The 17,266-nt window shown below is 52.9% G+C and overlaps 1 protein-coding gene across 2 annotated transcripts in view; it reads left to right on the forward strand.

Moving 5' to 3' along the window:
• Positions 1 to 17,266, forward strand: part of Tbc1d22a (TBC1 domain family member 22A) — a 266,527-nt gene that overhangs the window by 95,938 nt on the left and 153,323 nt on the right. The window lies entirely within an intron of this gene.

The raw sequence follows: 17,266 nt of genomic DNA on the forward strand, positions 1-17,266 counted from the left end.
GGGGTCTTCCAAATGTAATTTCTCTCAGAAATTATCTCTGTTGATGCTGTATATGCTGCAGGGTGCTGCTATTGATATGTGGTACAGTTGCGATGTTTTCAGAGTTTTGAAATCAGATTTTCAGTCAATAATCATGAGCACCGCGACATTGTCAATTCAGAGTATTTCTTGCTTTAGTATGCAGTGTGCTTCTGCTCCCTCGTGTGTCTGCACACTGTGTGCTGCTCTGCTGCAGAGGTGTGTGGAGGATGTTTGATAAGATGAACAAATGAAGACAGAAAGTGCTCTGAGCAGGGCACCCCCCTCCTCGCCCCTGCCGGCCTCTGAGGGCTGCTTGAGGAAGGCTGCTGGGACTTTCAGAAAGAACATTTCAGGTTTTGAGTGAGGATGGGTAGAGTGGAGCTCAGCTGATTGCTGCTTGGCAGGTAGCCGCAGCTTGGCAGGCAAATGGGAAGCCTCTAGATTTCTAATTTCTTCAGCCCTGGTGTTAACAACTAGTAGCTACCAGCTTTCTTACTGTTGCTGAGTATTGAGTACACACTGCTTTGTAGAAGAGTTTCGGGTTTTAATGAACTCTCACTCTTACAGAGACAGGAGTGTCAAGAGTGGCAACAGACTTCCACCAGCTAATGGCCTCCAGTGAGGTTTTTCGATAGAACCATTTCATACCCATGTGAGTTTCCATGCTGTGCCTGGACGGGGCATCGTGCCCTGCTGCCTCGTAGGTCCTTTGCTGGCGCCATGCTCACCCAACTCTGAGGTCATATGCTGTGGCAGGTCTCTCCTGTCACCTAAGTGCTGCCAGGAACACCTGTGGGATGAGGTCACACTGTGCCCCCCACAGCACTTGGCTGAGACCCACATACACAAAGCTGGAGAGACCACACTGAGTGCTACATGGAAGTACTCTCCTGACTGTGTTCCATGGAAGTGCTCTCCTGGCTGTGTCCCATGGAAGTGCTCTCCTGACTGTGTTCCATGGAAGTACTCTCCTGATGACTGTGTTCCATGGAAGTGCTCTCCTGATGACTGTGTTCCATGGAAGTACTCTCCTGATGACTGTGTTCCATGGAAGTGCTCTCCTGATGACTGTGTTCCATGGAAGTGCTCTCCTGGCTGTGTCCCATGGAAGTGCTCTCCTGATGACTATGTCCCATGGAAGTACTCTCCTGACTGTGTTCCATGGAAGTGCTCTCCTGATGACTGTGTCCCATGGAAGTGCTCTCCTGATGACTGTGTCCCATGGAAGTGCTCTCCTGACTGTGTCCCATGGAAGTACTCTCCTGATGACTATGTCCCATGGAAGTGCTCTCCTGATGACTATGTCCCATGGAAGAACTCCCCTGATGACTGTGTCCCATGGAAGTACTCTCCTGATGACTGTGTCCCATGGAAGTACTCTCCTGATGACTGTGTCCCATGGAAGTGCTCTCCTGATGACTGTGTCCCATGGAAGTGCTCTCCTGACTGTGTCCCATGGAAGTACTCTCCTGATGACTGTGTCCCATGGAAGTACTCTCCTGATGACTGTGTCCCATGGAAGTGCTCTCCTGATGACTGTGTCCCATGGAAGTGCTCTCCTGATGACTGTGTCCCATGGAAGTGCTCTCCTGATGACTGTGTCCCATGGAAGTGCTCTCCTGATGACTGTGTCCCATGGAAGTACTCTCCTAATGACTATGTCCCATGGAAGTGCTCTCCTGATGACTGTGTCCCATGGAAGTACTCTCCTAATGACTATGTCCCATGGAAGTACTCTCCTGATGACTATGTCCCATGGAAGTGCTCTCCTGATGACTGTGTTCCATGGACGTACTCTCCTGATGACTGTGTCCCATGGAAGTGCTCTCCTGACTGTGTTCCATGGAAGTACTCTCCTGATGACTGTGTCCCATGGAAGTGCTCTCCTGATGACTGTGTCCCATGGAAGTACTCTCCTGATGACTATGTCCCATGGAAGTGCTCTCCTGACTGTGTCCCATGGAAGTACTCTCCTGACTGTGTCCAGTGGAAGTGCTCTCCTGACTATGTCCCATGCAAGTACTGTCCTGGCTGTGTCCCATGGAAGTACTCTCCTGATGACTATGTCCCATGGAAGTACTCTCCTGATGACTGTGTCCCATGGAAGTGCTCTCCTGATGACTGTGTCCCATGGAAGTACTCTCCTGACTGTGTTCCATGGAAGTGCTCTCCTGATTCCTGACTGTGTTCCATGGAAGTACTCTCCTGATGACTGTGTCCCATGGAAGTGCTCTCCTGATGACTGTGTCCCATGGAAGTACTCTCCTGATGACTGTGTCCCATGGAAGTGCTCTCCTGATGACTGTGTCCCATGGAAGTACTCTCCTGATGACTGTGTCCCATGGAAGTACTCTCCTGATGACTGTGTCCCATGGAAGTGCTCTCCTGATGACTGTGTTCCATGGAAGTACTCTCCTGATGACTGTGTCCCATGGAAGTGCTCTCCTGGCTGTGTTCCATGGAAGTGCTCTCCTGACTGTGTCCCATGGAAGTACTCTCCTGATGACTGTGTCCCATGGAAGTGCTATCCTGATGACTGTGTCCCATGGAAGTGCTCTCCTGATGACTGTGTTCCATGGAAGTATTCTCCTGATGACTGTGTCCCATGGAAGTGCTCTCCTGGCTGTGTTCCATGGAAGTACTCTCCTGATGACTGTGTCCCATGGAAGTACTCTCCTGACTGTGTTCCATGGAAGTACTCTCCTGATGACTGTGTCCCATGGAAGTACTCTCCTGATTCCTGACTGTGTTCCATGGAAGTGCTCTCCTGATGACTGTGTCCCATGGAAGTACTCTCCTGATGACTGTGTCCCATGGAAGTGCTCTCCTGATGACTGTGTTCCATGGAAGTACTCTCCTGATGACTGTGTCCCATGGAAGTGCTCTCCTGGCTGTGTTCCATGGAAGTGCTCTCCTGATGACTGTGTCCCATGGAAGTGCTCTCCTGATGACTGTGTCCCATGGAAGTACTCTCCTGACTGTGTTCCATGGAAGTGCTCTCCTGATGACTGTGTCCCATGGAAGTACTCTCCTGATGACTGTGTCCCATGGAAGTGCTCTCCTGATGACTGTGTCCCATGGAAGTACTCTCCTGATGACTGTCTCCCATGGAAGTACTCACTGATGACTGTGTCCCATGGAAGTACTCTCCTGATGACCTTGTTCCATGGAAGTACTCTCCTGATGACTGTGTCCCATGGAAGTGCTCTCCTGGCTGTGTTCCATGGAAGTACTCTCCTGATGACTGTGTCCCATGGAAGTACTCTCCTGACTGTGTTCCATGGAAGTGCTCTCCTGATGACTGTGTCCCATGGAAGTACTCTCCTGATGACTGTGTCCCATGGAAGTGCTCTCCTGATGACTGTGTCCCATGGAAGTACTCTCCTGATGACTGTGTCCCATGGAAGTACTCACTGATGACTGTGTCCCATGGAAGTACTCTCCTGATTCCTGACTGTGTTCCATGGAAGTACTCTCCTGATGACTATGTCCCATGGAAGTACTCTCCTGATGACTGTGTCCCATGGAAGTGCTCTCCTGATGACTGTGTCCCATGGAAGTACTCACTGATGACTGTGTCCCATGGAAGTACTCTCCTGATGACTGTGTCCCATGGAAGTGCTCTCCTGGCTGTGTTCCATGGAAGTACTCTCCTGATGACTGTGTTCCATGGAAGTACTCTCCTGATGACTGTGTCCCATGGAAGTGCTCTCCTGGCTGTGTTCCATGGAAGTACTCTCCTGATGACTGTGTCCCATGGAAGTACTCTCCTGACTGTGTTCCATGGAAGTGCTCTCCTGATTCCTGACTGTGTCCCATGGAAGTGTTCTCCTGACTGTGTCCCATGGAAGTACTCTCCTGACTGTGTCCCATGGAAGTACTCTCCTGATGACTGTGTCCCATGGAAGTACTCTCCTGATGACTGTGTCCCATGGAAGTGCTCTCCTGATGACTGTGTCTCATGGAAGTGCTCTCCTGATGACTGTGTCCCATGGAAGTGCTCTCCTGATGACTGTGTCTCATGGAAGTACTCTCCTGATGACTGTGTCCCATGGAAGTACTCTCCTGATGACTGTGTCCCATGGAAGTGCTCTCCTGACTGTGTCCCATGGAAGTACTCTCCTGACTGTGTCCCATGGAAGTACTTTCCAGACTGTGTCCCATGGAAGTACTCTCCTGATGACTGTGTCCCATGGAAGTGCTCTCCTGACTGTGTTCCATGGAAGTGCTCTCCTGATGACTGTGTCCCATGGAAGTACTCTCCTGACTGTGTCCCATGGCAGTGCTCTCCTGATGACTGTGTCCCATGGAAGTGCTCTCCTGATGACTGTGTCCCATGGAAGTGCTCTCCTGATGACTGTGTCCCATGGAAGTACTCTCCTGACTGTGTCCCATGGAAGTCCTCTCCTGATGCCTGTGTCCCATTGAAGTACTCTCCTGACTGTGTCCCATGGAAGTACTCTCCTGATGATTGTGTTCCATGGAAGTGCTCTCCTGACTGTGTCCCATGGAAGTACTCTCCTGACTGTGTTCCATGGAAGTGCTCTCCTGATGACTGTGTCCCATGGAAGTGCTCTACTGACTGTGTCCCATGGAAGTACTCTCCTGACTGTGTTCCATGGAAGTACTCTCCTGATGACTGTGTCCCATGGAAGTGCTCTCCTGACTGTGTCCCATGGAAGTACTCTCCTGACTGTGTCCCATGGAAGTACTCTCCTGATGATTGTGTTCCATGGAAGTGCTCTCCTGGCTGTGTCCCATGGAAGTACTCTCCTGATGACTATGTCCCATGGAAGTACTCTCCTGATGACTGTGTCCCATGGAAGTACTCTCCTGACTGTGTTCCATGGAAGTGCTCTCCTGATGACTATGTCCCATGGAAGTACTCTCCTGATGACTATGTCCCATGGAAGTGCTCTCCTGACTGTGTCCCATGGAAGTACTCTCCTGATGACTGTGTCCCATGGAAGTGCTCTCCTGACTGTGTCCCATGGAAGTACTCTCCTGGCTGTGTCCCAGGGAAGTACTCTCCTGATGACTGTGTCCCATGGAAGTGCTCTCCTGACTGTGTCCCATGGAAGTACTCTCCTGATGACTGTGTCCCATGGAAGTACTCTCCTGATGACTGTGTCCCATGGAAGTGCTCTCCTGATGACTGTGTCCCATGGAAGTGCTCTCCTGATGACTGTGTTCCATGGAAGTGCTCTCCTGATGACTGTGTTCCATGGAAGTACTCTCCTGATGACTGTGTCCCATGGAAGTACTCTCCTGATGACTGTGTCCCATGGAAGTACTCTCCTGATGACTGTGTCGCATGGAAGTACTCTCCTGATGACTGTGTCCCATGGAAGTGCTCTCCTGACTGTGTTCCATGGAAGTACTCTCCTGACTGTGTCCCATGGAAGTACTCTCCTGATGACTGTTTTCCATGGAAGTACTCTCCTGACTGTGTTCCATGGAAGTGCTCTCCTGATGACTGTGTCCCATGGAAGTGCTCTCCTGGCTGTGTTCCATGTAGTACTCTCCTGACTGTGTCCCATGGAAGTGCTCTCCTGACTGTGTCCCATGGAAGTGCTCTCCTGATGACTGTGTCCCATGGAAGTGCTCTCCTGATGACTGTGTCCCATGGAAGTACTCTCCTGATGACTGTGTCCCATGGAAGTGCTCTCCTGACTGTGTCCCATGGAAGTGCTCTCCTGATGACTATGTCCCATGGAAGTGCTCTCCTGACTGTGTCCCATGGAAGTGCTCTCCTGATGACTGTGTCCCATGGAAGTACTCTCCTGATGACTGTGTCCCATGGATGTGCTCTCCTGATGACTGTGTCCCATGGAAGTGCTCTCCTGACTGTGTTCCATGGAAGTACTCTCCTGATGACTGTGTCCCATGGAAGTGCTCTCCTGACTGTGTCCCATGGAAGTGCTCTCCTGATGACTGTGTCCCATGGAAGTACTCTCCTGATGACTGTGTCCCATGGAAGTGCTCTCCTGATGACTGTGTCCCATGGAAGTACTCTCCTGACTGTGTTCCATGGAAGTGCTCTCCTGATGACTGTGTCCCATGGAAGTACTCTCCTGATGACTGTGTCCCATGGAAGTGCTCTCCTGACTGTGTTCCATGGAAGTGCTCTCCTGATGACTGTGTCCCATGGAAGTGCTCTCCTGACTGTGTTCCATGGAAGTACTCTCCTGATGACTGTGTTCCATGGAAGTACTCTCCTGATGACTGTGTCCCATGGAAGTGCTCTCCTGATGACTGTGTCCCATGGAAGTACTCTCCTGATGACTGTGTCCCATGGAAGTGCTCTCCTGACTGTGTCCCATGGAAGTGCTCTCCTGATGACTATGTCCCATGGAAGTGCTCTCCTGATGACTGTGTCCCATGGAAGTGCTCTCCTGACTGTGTCCCATGGAAGTGCTCTCCTGATGACTGTGTCCCATGGAAGTGCTCTCCTGATGACTGTGTCCCATGGAAGTGCTCTCCTGACTGTGTCCCATGGAAGTGCTCTCCTGATGACTGTGTCCCATGGAAGTGCTCTCCTGATGACTGTGTCCCATGGAAGTGCTCTCCTGATGACTGTGTCCCATGGAAGTGCTCTCCTGACTGTGTCCCATGGAAGTACTCTCCTGACTGTGTCCCATGGAAGTACTCTCCTGACTGTGTCCCATTGAAGTACTCTCCTGACTGTGTCCCATGGAAGTACTCTCCTGATGATTGTGTTCCATGGAAGTGCTCTCCTGACTGTGTCCCATGGAAGTACTCTCCTGACTGTGTTCCATGGAAGTGCTCTCCTGATGACTGTGTCCCATGGAAGTGCTCTCCTGACTGTGTCCCATGGAAGTACTCTCCTGACTGTGTTCCATGGAAGTACTCTCCTGATGACTGTGTCCCATGGAAGTGCTCTCCTGACTGTGTCCCATGGAAGTACTCTCCTGACTGTGTCCCATTGAAGTACTCTCCTGACTGTGTCCCATGGAAGTACTCTCCTGATGATTGTGTTCCATGGAAGTGCTCTCCTGGCTGTGTCCCATGGAAGTACTCTCCTGATGACTATGTCCCATGGAAGTACTCTCCTGATGACTGTGTCCCATGGAAGTGCTCTCCTGACTGTGTCCCATGGAAGTACTCTCCTGACTGTGTTCCATGGAAGTGCTCTCCTGATGACTATGTCCCATGGAAGTACTCTCCTGATGACTATGTCCCATGGAAGTGCTCTCCTGACTGTGTCCCATGGAAGTACTCTCCTGATGACTGTGTCCCATGGAAGTGCTCTCCTGACTGTGTCCCATGGAAGTACTCTCCTGGCTGTGTCCCATGGAAGTACTCTCCTGATGACTGTGTCCCATGGAAGTGCTCTCCTGACTGTGTCCCATGGAAGTACTCTCCTGATGACTGTGTCCCATGGAAGTGCTCTCCTGACTGTGTCCCATGGAAGTGCTCTCCTGATGACTGTGTTCCATGGAAGTGCTCTCCTGACTGTGTTCCATGGAAGTACTCTCCTGACTGTGTCCCATGGAAGTACTCTCCTGATGACTGTGTCCCATGGAAGTGCTCTCCTGATGACTGTGTCCCATGGAAGTACTCTCCTGACTATGTCCCATGGAAGTACTCTCCTGATGACTGTGTCCCATGGAAGTGCTCTCCTGATGACTGTGTTCCATGGAAGTGCTCTCCTGATGACTGTTTTCCATGGAAGTACTCTCCTGACTGTGTTCCATGGAAGTGCTCTCCTGATGACTGTGTCCCATGGAAGTGCTCTCCTGATGACTGTGTCCCATGGAAGTACTCTCCTGACTGTGTTCCATGGAAGTGCTCTCCTGATGACTGTGTTCCATGGAAGTACTCTCCTGATGACTGTGTCCCATGGAAGTACTCTCCTGATGACTGTGTCCCATGGAAGTACTCTCCTGATGACTGTGTCGCATGGAAGTACTCTCCTGATGACTGTGTCCCATGGAAGTGCTCTCCTGACTGTGTTCCATGGAAGTACTCTCCTGACTGTGTCCCATGGAAGTACTCTCCTGATGACTGTGTCCCATGGAAGTGCTCTCCTGATGACTGTGTCCCATGGAAGTACTCTCCTGACTGTGTCCCATGGAAGTACTCTCCTGATGACTGTGTCCCATGGAAGTGCTCTCCTGATGACTGTGTTCCATGGAAGTGCTCTCCTGATGACTGTGTTCCATGGAAGTACTCTCCTGATGACTGTTTTCCATGGAAGTACTCTCCTGACTGTGTTCCATGGAAGTGCTCTCCTGATGACTGTGTCCCATGGAAGTGCTCTCCTGATGACTGTGTCCCATGGAAGTACTCTCCTGACTGTGTCCCATGGAAGTACTCTCCTGATGACTGTGTCCCATGGAAGTGCTCTCCTGATGACTGTGTTCCATGGAAGTGCTCTCCTGATGACTGTTTTCCATGGAAGTACTCTCCTGACTGTGTTCCATGGAAGTGCTCTCCTGATGACTGTGTCCCATGGAAGTGCTCTCCTGATGACTGTGTCCCATGGAAGTACTCTCCTGACTGTGTCCCATGGAAGTACTCTCCTGATGACTGTGTCCCATGGAAGTGCTCTCCTGATGACTGTGTTCCATGGAAGTGCTCTCCTGATGACTGTTTTCCATGGAAGTACTCTCCTGACTGTGTTCCATGGAAGTGCTCTCCTGATGACTGTGTCCCATGGAAGTACTCTCCTGGCTGTGTTCCATGTAGTACTCTCCTGACTGTGTCCCATGGAAGTGCTCTCCTGACTGTGTCCCATGGAAGTGCTCTCCTGATGACTGTGTCCCATGGAAGTGCTCTCCTGATGACTGTGTCCCATGGAAGTACTCTCCTGATGACTGTGTCCCATGGAAGTGCTCTCCTGACTGTGTCCCATGGAAGTGCTCTCCTGATGACTATGTCCCATGGAAGTGCTCTCCTGACTGTCTCCCATGGAAGTGCTCTCCTGATGACTGTGTCCCATGGAAGTACTCTCCTGATGACTGTGTCCCATGGAAGTGCTCTCCTGATGACTGTGTCCCATGGAAGTGCTCTCCGGACTGTGTTCCATGGAAGTACTCTCCTGATGACTGTGTCCCATGGAAGTGCTCTCCTGACTGTGTCCCATGGAAGTGCTCTCCTGATGACTGTGTCCCATGGAAGTGCTCTCCTGACTGTGTCCCATGGAAGTGCTCTCCTGATGACTGTGTCCCATGGAAGTGCTCTCCTGACTGTGTCCCATGGAAGTACTCTCCTGATGACTGTGTTCCATGGAAGTGCTCTCCTGATGACTGTGTCCCATGGAAGTGCTCTCCTGACTGTGTCCCATGGAAGTGCTCTCCTGATGACTGTGTCCCATGGAAGTGCTCTCCTGACTGTGTTCCATGGAAGTGCTCTCCTGATGACTGTGTCCCATGGAAGTGCTCTCCTGATGACTGTGTTCCATGGAAGTACTCTCCTGATGACTGTGTCCCATGGAAGTGCTCTCCTGATGACTGTGTCCCATGGAAGTACTCTCCTGATGACTGTGTCCCATGGAAGTGCTCTCCTGACTGTGTCCCATGGAAGTGCTCTCCTGATGACTATGTCCCATGGAAGTACTCTCCTGACTGTGTCCCATGGAAGTGCTCTCCTGATGACTGTGTCCCATGGAAGTACTCTCCTGATGACTGTGTCCCATGGAAGTGCTCTCCTGATGACTGTGTCCCATGGAAGTGCTCTCCTGACTGTGTCCCATGGAAGTGCTCTCCTGATGACTGTGTCCCATGGAAGTGCTCTCCTGACTGTGTCCCATGGAAGTGCTCTCCTGATGACTGTGTCCCATGGAAGTGCTCTCCTGACTGTGTCCCATGGAAGTGCTCTCCTGATGACTGTGTCCCATGGAAGTGCTCTCCTGATGACTGTGTCCCATGGAAGTGCTCTCCTGACTGTGTCCCATGGAAGTACTCTCCTGATGACTGTGTCCCATGGAAGTGGTCTCCTGATGACTGTGTCACATGGAAGTGCTCTCCTGACTGTGTTCCATGGAAGTGCTCTCCTGAGTGTGTCCCATGGAAGTACTCTCCTGATGACTGTGTCCCATGGAAGTGCTCTCCTGATGACTGTGTCCCATGGAAGTGCTCTCCTGACTGTGTCCCATGGAAGTGCTCTCCTGATGACTGTGTCCCATGGAAGTGCTCTCCTGATGACTGTGTCCCATGGAAGTGCTCTCCTGACTGTGTCCCATGGAAGTGCTCTCCTGATGACTGTGTCCCATGGAAGTGCTCTCCTGACTGTGTCCCATGGAAGTGCTCTCCTGATGACTGTGTCCCATGGAAGTGCTCTCCTGATGACTGTGTCCCATGGAAGTGCTCTCCTGACTGTGTCCCATGGAAGTGCTCTCCTGATGACTGTGTCCCATGGAAGTGCTCTCCTGATGACTGTGTCACATGGAAGTGCTCTCCTGACTGTGTTCCATGGAAGTGCTCTCCTGAGTGTGTCCCATGGAAGTACTCTCCTGATGACTGTGTCCCATGGAAGTGCTCTCCTGATGACTGTGTCCCATGGAAGTGCTCTCCTGACTGTGTCCCATGGAAGTGCTCTCCTGATGACTGTGTCCCATGGAAGTGCTCTCCTGATGACTGTGTCACATGGAAGTGCTCTCCTGACTGTGTCCCATGGAAGTGCTCTCCTGATGACTGTGTCCCATGGAAGTGCTCTCCTGGCTGTGTCCCATGGAAGTACTCTCCTGATGACTGTGTCCCATGGAAGTACTCTCCTGATGACTGTGTCCCATGGAAGTGCTCTCCTGATGACTGTGTCCCATGGAAGTGCTCTCCTGATGACTGTGTCCCATGGAAGTGCTCTCCTGGCTGTGTCCCATGGAAGTGCTCTCCTGATGACTGTGTTCCATGGAAGTGCTCTCCTGGCTGTGTCCCATGGAAGTACTCTCCTGATGACTGTGTCCCATGGAAGTGCTCTCCTGATGACTGTGTCCCATGGAAGTGCTCTCCTGATGACTGTGTCCCATGGAAGTGCTCTCCTGACTGTGTCCTATGGAAGTGCTCTCCTGATGACTGTGTCCCATGGAAGTGTTCTCCTGATGACTGTGTCCCATGGAAGTGCTCTCCTGACTGTGTCCCATGGAAGTGCTCTCCTGACTGTGTCCCATGGAAGTGCTCTCCTGATGACTGTGTCCCATGGAAGTGCTCTCCTGACTGTGTCCCATGGAAGTGCTCTCCTGGCTGTGTCCCATGGAAGTGCTCTCCTGATGACTGTGTCCCATGGAAGTGCTCTCCTGATGACTGTGTCCCATGGAAGTGCTCTCCTGACTGTGTCCCATGGAAGTGCTCTCCTGATGACTGTGTCCCATGGAAGTGTTCTCCTGATGACTGTGTCCCATGGAAGTGCTCTCCTGACTGTGTCCCATGGAAGTGCTCTCCTGACTGTGTCCCATGGAAGTGCTCTCCTGATGACTGTGTCCCATGGAAGTGCTCTCCTGATGACTGTGTCCCATGGAAGTGCTCTCCTGACTGTGTCCCATGGAAGTGCTCTCCTGGCTGTGTCCCATGGAAGTGCTCTCCTGATGACTGTGTTCCATGGAAGTGCTCTCCTGGCTGTGTCCCATGGAAGTACTCTCCTGATGACTGTGTCCCATGGAAGTGCTCTCCTGACTGTGTTCCATGGAAGTGCTCTCCTGACTGTGTCCCATGGAAGTGCTTTCCTGACTGTGTCCCATGGAAGTACTCTCCTGATGACTGTGTCCCATGGAAGTGCTCTCCTGATGACTGTGTCCCATGGAAGTGCTCTCCTGATGACTGTGTCCCATGGAAGTGCTCTCCTGATGACTGTGTCCCATGGAAGTGCTCTCCTGACTGTGTCCCATGGAAGTGCTCTCCTGATGACTGTGTCCCATGGAAGTGCTCTCCTGACTGTGTTCCATGGAAGTGCTCTCCTGACTGTGTCCATCGTGTCCACGGAATGGAGGCAGTGGAGGAAGGAGAGTGTGGAAATGCCTGGGGTCAGGTGGCGTTGTGAGGCTGATGGCTTTTGCTTTACAGCCCAGCAAGCTGCCTGTTTCCTGGTTTGGCTGTGCAGGAGTTCTCCATCCACCAACACAAAGCCCCATGTGGTTTGGAGGATTTGGGGGCCCTGTTCTGGATGTGAGGAGGTCTTGAGTCTCAGCCATGGACTCAACCTGCCTATACTCCCTTGAGCCTTTCTGAACTTGTAGCCCTTCCCCTTGGTTGAACCATTATGGAGAAAGACTCCATCAGACAGTTTCCCTTAAAGGATCCCATTGCCTCATCTCAGCTGCAGGACCCCGGGAACAGAGGACAGTGTATTGTGCAGCAGTGCACTTGGGGAGAAACTGAAGCACCACAGGCCCCGAAGGGCTTTTGTGCCCTAACCCTGTGGGGTTGCAGGGTCAAGTGAGGGCCCTCCGTATCCATGTATGTTCCAGGAAGTGCTGGGCTTAATTTTTCTTTTTTCTTTTCTCGACTCCTACCCCCCACCCCCTTTTGGCCAGTCCTGGGCTTGAGCTCAGGGCCTGAGCACTGTCCTTGGACTTTCTCAAGGCTAGAGTTCTACCCCTTGAGCCTCAGCACCACTTCCGGCCTTTTTCTATGTATGTGGTACCGAGGAATCGAACCCAGGTCTTCGTGCACTCTACCACTAGGCCAAACTCCCTGCCCTGGGCTTAATTTTTCAAGTGTCACTCTGTTACCCTTCGAAAATGATTATTTGGTGAATGGTAAACTGGTTATCTTTCTGCTCAATACATTCCTTGAAAAATAAGTACAAATGATATAGTTAGCACACTGACCATCATGTTCATGTGGGCAAAGTTGTATGTAGAGCTCGACGTGGCTTTCTCACGTGCTCCCAGCCTTAATTTCTCAAGGCAGGGGTGCCACTGGGAAGCAAGCGCTGGCGATGTGCTGTGTAGGGAAATGGAGTGCTGCTCAAGGGTGGGTGTGGGGAGCACTGTGGCATCTGATGGGGTGTCCTGAGAGGCACGAGGTTCGTGTACACCTTGTGGAATCCTGGAGGTGACCTGGAGACTTCCCAGCACTCGCAGCCCTCGCCTTTCTCTTCAGCTTGGAGTTGTGTTGCCTACTGTGTTCTTCCTGTGGTAGAAAATGAGAACTTTGCAGGCACCACTGGTGCAGCCAATCCACATGGAAAGACAGGTGCTGTGCTTGCTGCGGCATGTGGCTTCCCTAAACCCTGAGCCCTCTGCTCAGCCGTGTGTGTGTGTGCGCGCGTGTGTGCATGCATCGGCATGTGTGTATACTTCTCAGCAGCCACCTCAGCCTGTGTGTCCACCTCCTCTTGGAAAGTTCCTTCACGGCTGCCTCCATCTTCCCTGCTGCCCTCCCGCTGCCAGGGCTACATGCACTTGTGCGCAGTCAAGGAGGAGCCCACCGGGCTCTGTGCTGAGCCAGCAGGCAAAGGGGCACGGCTGGGCCCTTGCTCACACTTCAGGTGGGGCCAGGCTAGCAAGGCAGGGGCTCCTGTTTTGGGGCACTGGAAGTTGTTTCTCAGGAGATGGTACTGGAGCTGAGGTCTAATTAATGCTGACGGTTGAGAGATTGGGTTCCAGACAGCAGCAAGCCCAAACACCCTGACGAGCAGAAGCAGCAGGATTTGGTGAGAGAGGGTCCAGAGACACAGTGAGATGAAGGAGGCAAGGCGTGGCAGGTCCCGCACCTGGAGGCTTGGTCAGCAGTTTGTGTTTGACGGGTAGGGTCTGGGGAATGCCTGGGGTGGGCACTGTAACTTGTTCTCCTTTCTCAGCAGTGCCCTTTGATGTGTGGCAGGCTGTAGAGGACAGAGGTGTGAGCAGGGAGCACCCTGGGGCAGTGGGCGAGGCAGTGACAGGATATGGTTAGGGGGAGTCACTAGACAGTGGGGCGTCTTGGGGAGAGTCACAGAACACTGGACCCGGCAGTGGTGATACCAGTGGCAGTGGAGGTGAGCACCCGCTGGGAGTGGCACCGTGGCAGGTTGCTCAATGCTCAGTGCCTTTCAGAGCCAGCCCATCCCATGCAGCACTTCAGTGCTAGGCTGCTGAGGGCCAGTGAGTAGGGTGTGTGTGTCTAGATACAAATGTCAGAGGTCCAGATGTGGCCCGGCTGAGTCCTCTGCCAGGGACTCCCTGTGCTGAGCCGGAGTGTTCCTGGGGTCATGGCCCCATCCGTGACCGTGTCTTGGCAAGGAAGAATCTGCTGTCACCCTGAGTTGGTCTGACTAGCCCTCAGGTAGGAGACCTGTCAGGCACTCAAGGTTGTCTCCAGCCACACTGCTTGCTTGTTTTTGCTGGGTTCTGGTGGTGTCCTGTTTCTTTCCCACCCAGGGCCCTCAGAATACTCAACTTGTTTTCAGCTGTCTCTCCGTCCTCACTGCCTGACTAGAAGCACTGGGTCCTCAGCTTTGTGGCTGGCACCTTTTCTCTTCCCCTCTTGGGCTGCTGTATTAAGGTGCCACGCTCTGTGATGTGGCTGTGTGAAGTCCATATGGGCACTGCCCCTGTTTGCCTCCCTGGAGCTTCTAGCCAAATTGCTAAGACTCCTGGGCCTGCTGTATGCAGCCTTGGGGGTGCTGAGGGAGTGTTTTACTGCCCTTGGATGGTGCAGGTTGGAAGAATTCCTGTTTCAGTGAGGTGGCATGGCCACCCTGCTCATGCTGTGATTTTGCTGCTTGTCTGGCTGGCTGACTGTGCTGGGATCCTACAGGCAGAGCTCTCCTGTCTGTGGGGAATTTCAGGCAAAGTTCGTCTAGCCACTACCATACAGTTGTTTTTCCTCTCAGCCATGGTGTCTGCTTGTTAATGTCCACCCCTTGCTTTTGACCCTTTTGGGACTTGGGCCACTAGGTGTTGTGGTCCAGGGGCTGTGTGCCTCATCCATACTCTGTGGCTGTACCTGCCACTGCTGTGGGCCAAGTTGTGCAATGCTACATACATGCTCTGTCCCGATGTCTTCCTGTGTGACCCCAGGTGATCACAGCCCACACCACGCTCTGTCCCGATGTCTTCCTGTGTGATCCCACGTGAGCACAGCCCACACCACGCTCTGTCCTGATGTCTTCCTGTGTGACCCCACGTGATCACACCTCACACCATGCTCTGTCCTGATGTCTTCCTGTATGACCCCACGTGATCACACCTCACACCATGCTCTGTCCTGATGTCTTCCTGTGTGACCCCAGGTGATCACACCTCACACCACGTTCTGTCCTGATGTCTTCCTGTGTGACCCCAGGTGATCACACCTCACACCACGCTCTGTCCTGATGTCTTCCTGTGTGACCCCAGATGATCACAGCCCATACCACACTCTGTCCCGATGTCTTCCTGTGTGACCCCACGTGATCACACCCCACACCACGCTCTGTCGAGATGTCTTCCTGTGTGACCCCACGTGATCACACCCCACACCACGCTCTGTCCTGATGTCTTCCTGTATGACCCCACGTGAGCACACCTCACACCACGCTCTGTCCCGATGTCTTCCTGTGTGATCCCAGGTGATCATAGCCCACACCATGCTCTGTCCTGATGTTTTCCTGTGTGACCCCACGTGAGCACACCCTGTAACACGCTCTGTCCTGATGTTTTCCTGTGTGACCCCACGTGAGCACACCCTGTAACACGCTCTGTCGTGATGTCTTCCTGTGTGACCCCACGTGAGCACACCTCACACCACGCTCTGTCCCGATGTCTTCCTGTGTGATCCCAGGTGATCACACCCCACACCACGCTCTGTCGTGATATCTTCCTGTGTGATCCCAGGTGATCACAGCCCACACCACGCTCTGTCCCGATGTCTTCCTGTGTGATCCCAGGTGATCACAGCCCACACCACGCTCTGTCCCGATGTCTTCCTGTGTGATTCCACGTGATCACAGCCCACACCACGCTCTGTCCCGATGTCTTCCTGTGTGATCCCAGGTGATCACATCCCACACCACGCTCTGTCCCAATGTCTTCCTATGTGACCCCACGTGATCACAGCCCACACCACGCTCTGTCCCGATGTCTTCCTGTGTGATCCCAGGTGATCACACCCCACACCACGCTCTGTCCCGATGTCTTCCTGTGCGATCCCACGTGATCACACCTCACACCATGCTCTGTCCCGGTCTTCCTGTGTGACCCCACGTGATCACACCTCACACCACGTTCTGTCCCGATGTCTTCCTGTGTGACCCCACGTGAGCACACCCCACACCACGCTCTGTCGAGATGTCTTCCTGTGTGACCCCACGTGATCACACCCCACACCACGCTCTGTCGAGATGTCTTCCTGTGTGACCCCACGTGATCACACCCCACACCACGCTCTGTCGAGATGTCTTCCTGTGTGACCCCACGTGATCACACCCCACACCACGCTCTGTCCCGATGTCTTCCTGTGTGACCCCACGTGATCACACCTCACACCACGCTCTGTCCCGATGTCTTCCTGTGTGACCCCACGTGAGCACACCCCACACCACGCTCTGTCCCAATGTCTTCCTGTGTGACCCCACGTGATCACACCCCACACCACGCTCTGTCGAGATGTCTTCCTGTGTGACCCCACGTGATCACACCCCACACCACGCTCTGTCGAGATGTCTTCCTGTGTGACCCCACGTGAGCACACCCCACACCACGCTCTGTCCCAATGTCTTCCTGTGTGACCCCACGTGAGCACACCCCACACCACGCTCTGTCCCAATGTCTTCCTGTGTGACCCCACGTGATCACACCCCACACCACGTTCTGTCGAGATGTCTTCCTGTGTGACCCCACGTGATCACACCCCACACCACGCTCTGTCGAGATGTCTTCCTGTGTGACCCCACGTGATCACACCCCACACCACGCTCTGTCGAGATGTCTTCCTGTGTGACCCCACGTGATCACACCCCACACCACGTTCTGTCCCGATGTCTTCCTGTGTGATCCCATGTGAGCACACCCCGCGCCTCACATGTCTTGATGTCTTCTTGGGTGACTCCACGTGAGTGCATGCTGACCCACAGTGTCTTAATGTCTTCTCACTTCTTCATGTTGGCCTCATCTGTGGACCTCCTGTTCTGGCCAGGGATAGCAGGGTGTGGCTCAATTCCTCACCAGTGGGGAAGGAAGATCAGAGAGCCACAGAGTGGAAAGTGAAATTCTTCTATAATGTGGGTAAAGAGGTAGCAGGCAGCCTTGGAGAGTCGTGCTTGAAGTCTGTCTGCCAGCCAGGGAGGTCAGCTGTGTCTAGAAGAGGCAGTAGTGCCTGAGCTG

Source organism: Megascapheus bottae, chromosome 2 (assembly GCF_031878675.1).
Source record: "Megascapheus bottae isolate mThoBot1 chromosome 2, mThoBot2.hap1, whole genome shotgun sequence".
In the NCBI taxonomy this organism is placed as follows: domain Eukaryota; kingdom Metazoa; phylum Chordata; class Mammalia; order Rodentia; family Geomyidae; genus Megascapheus; species Megascapheus bottae.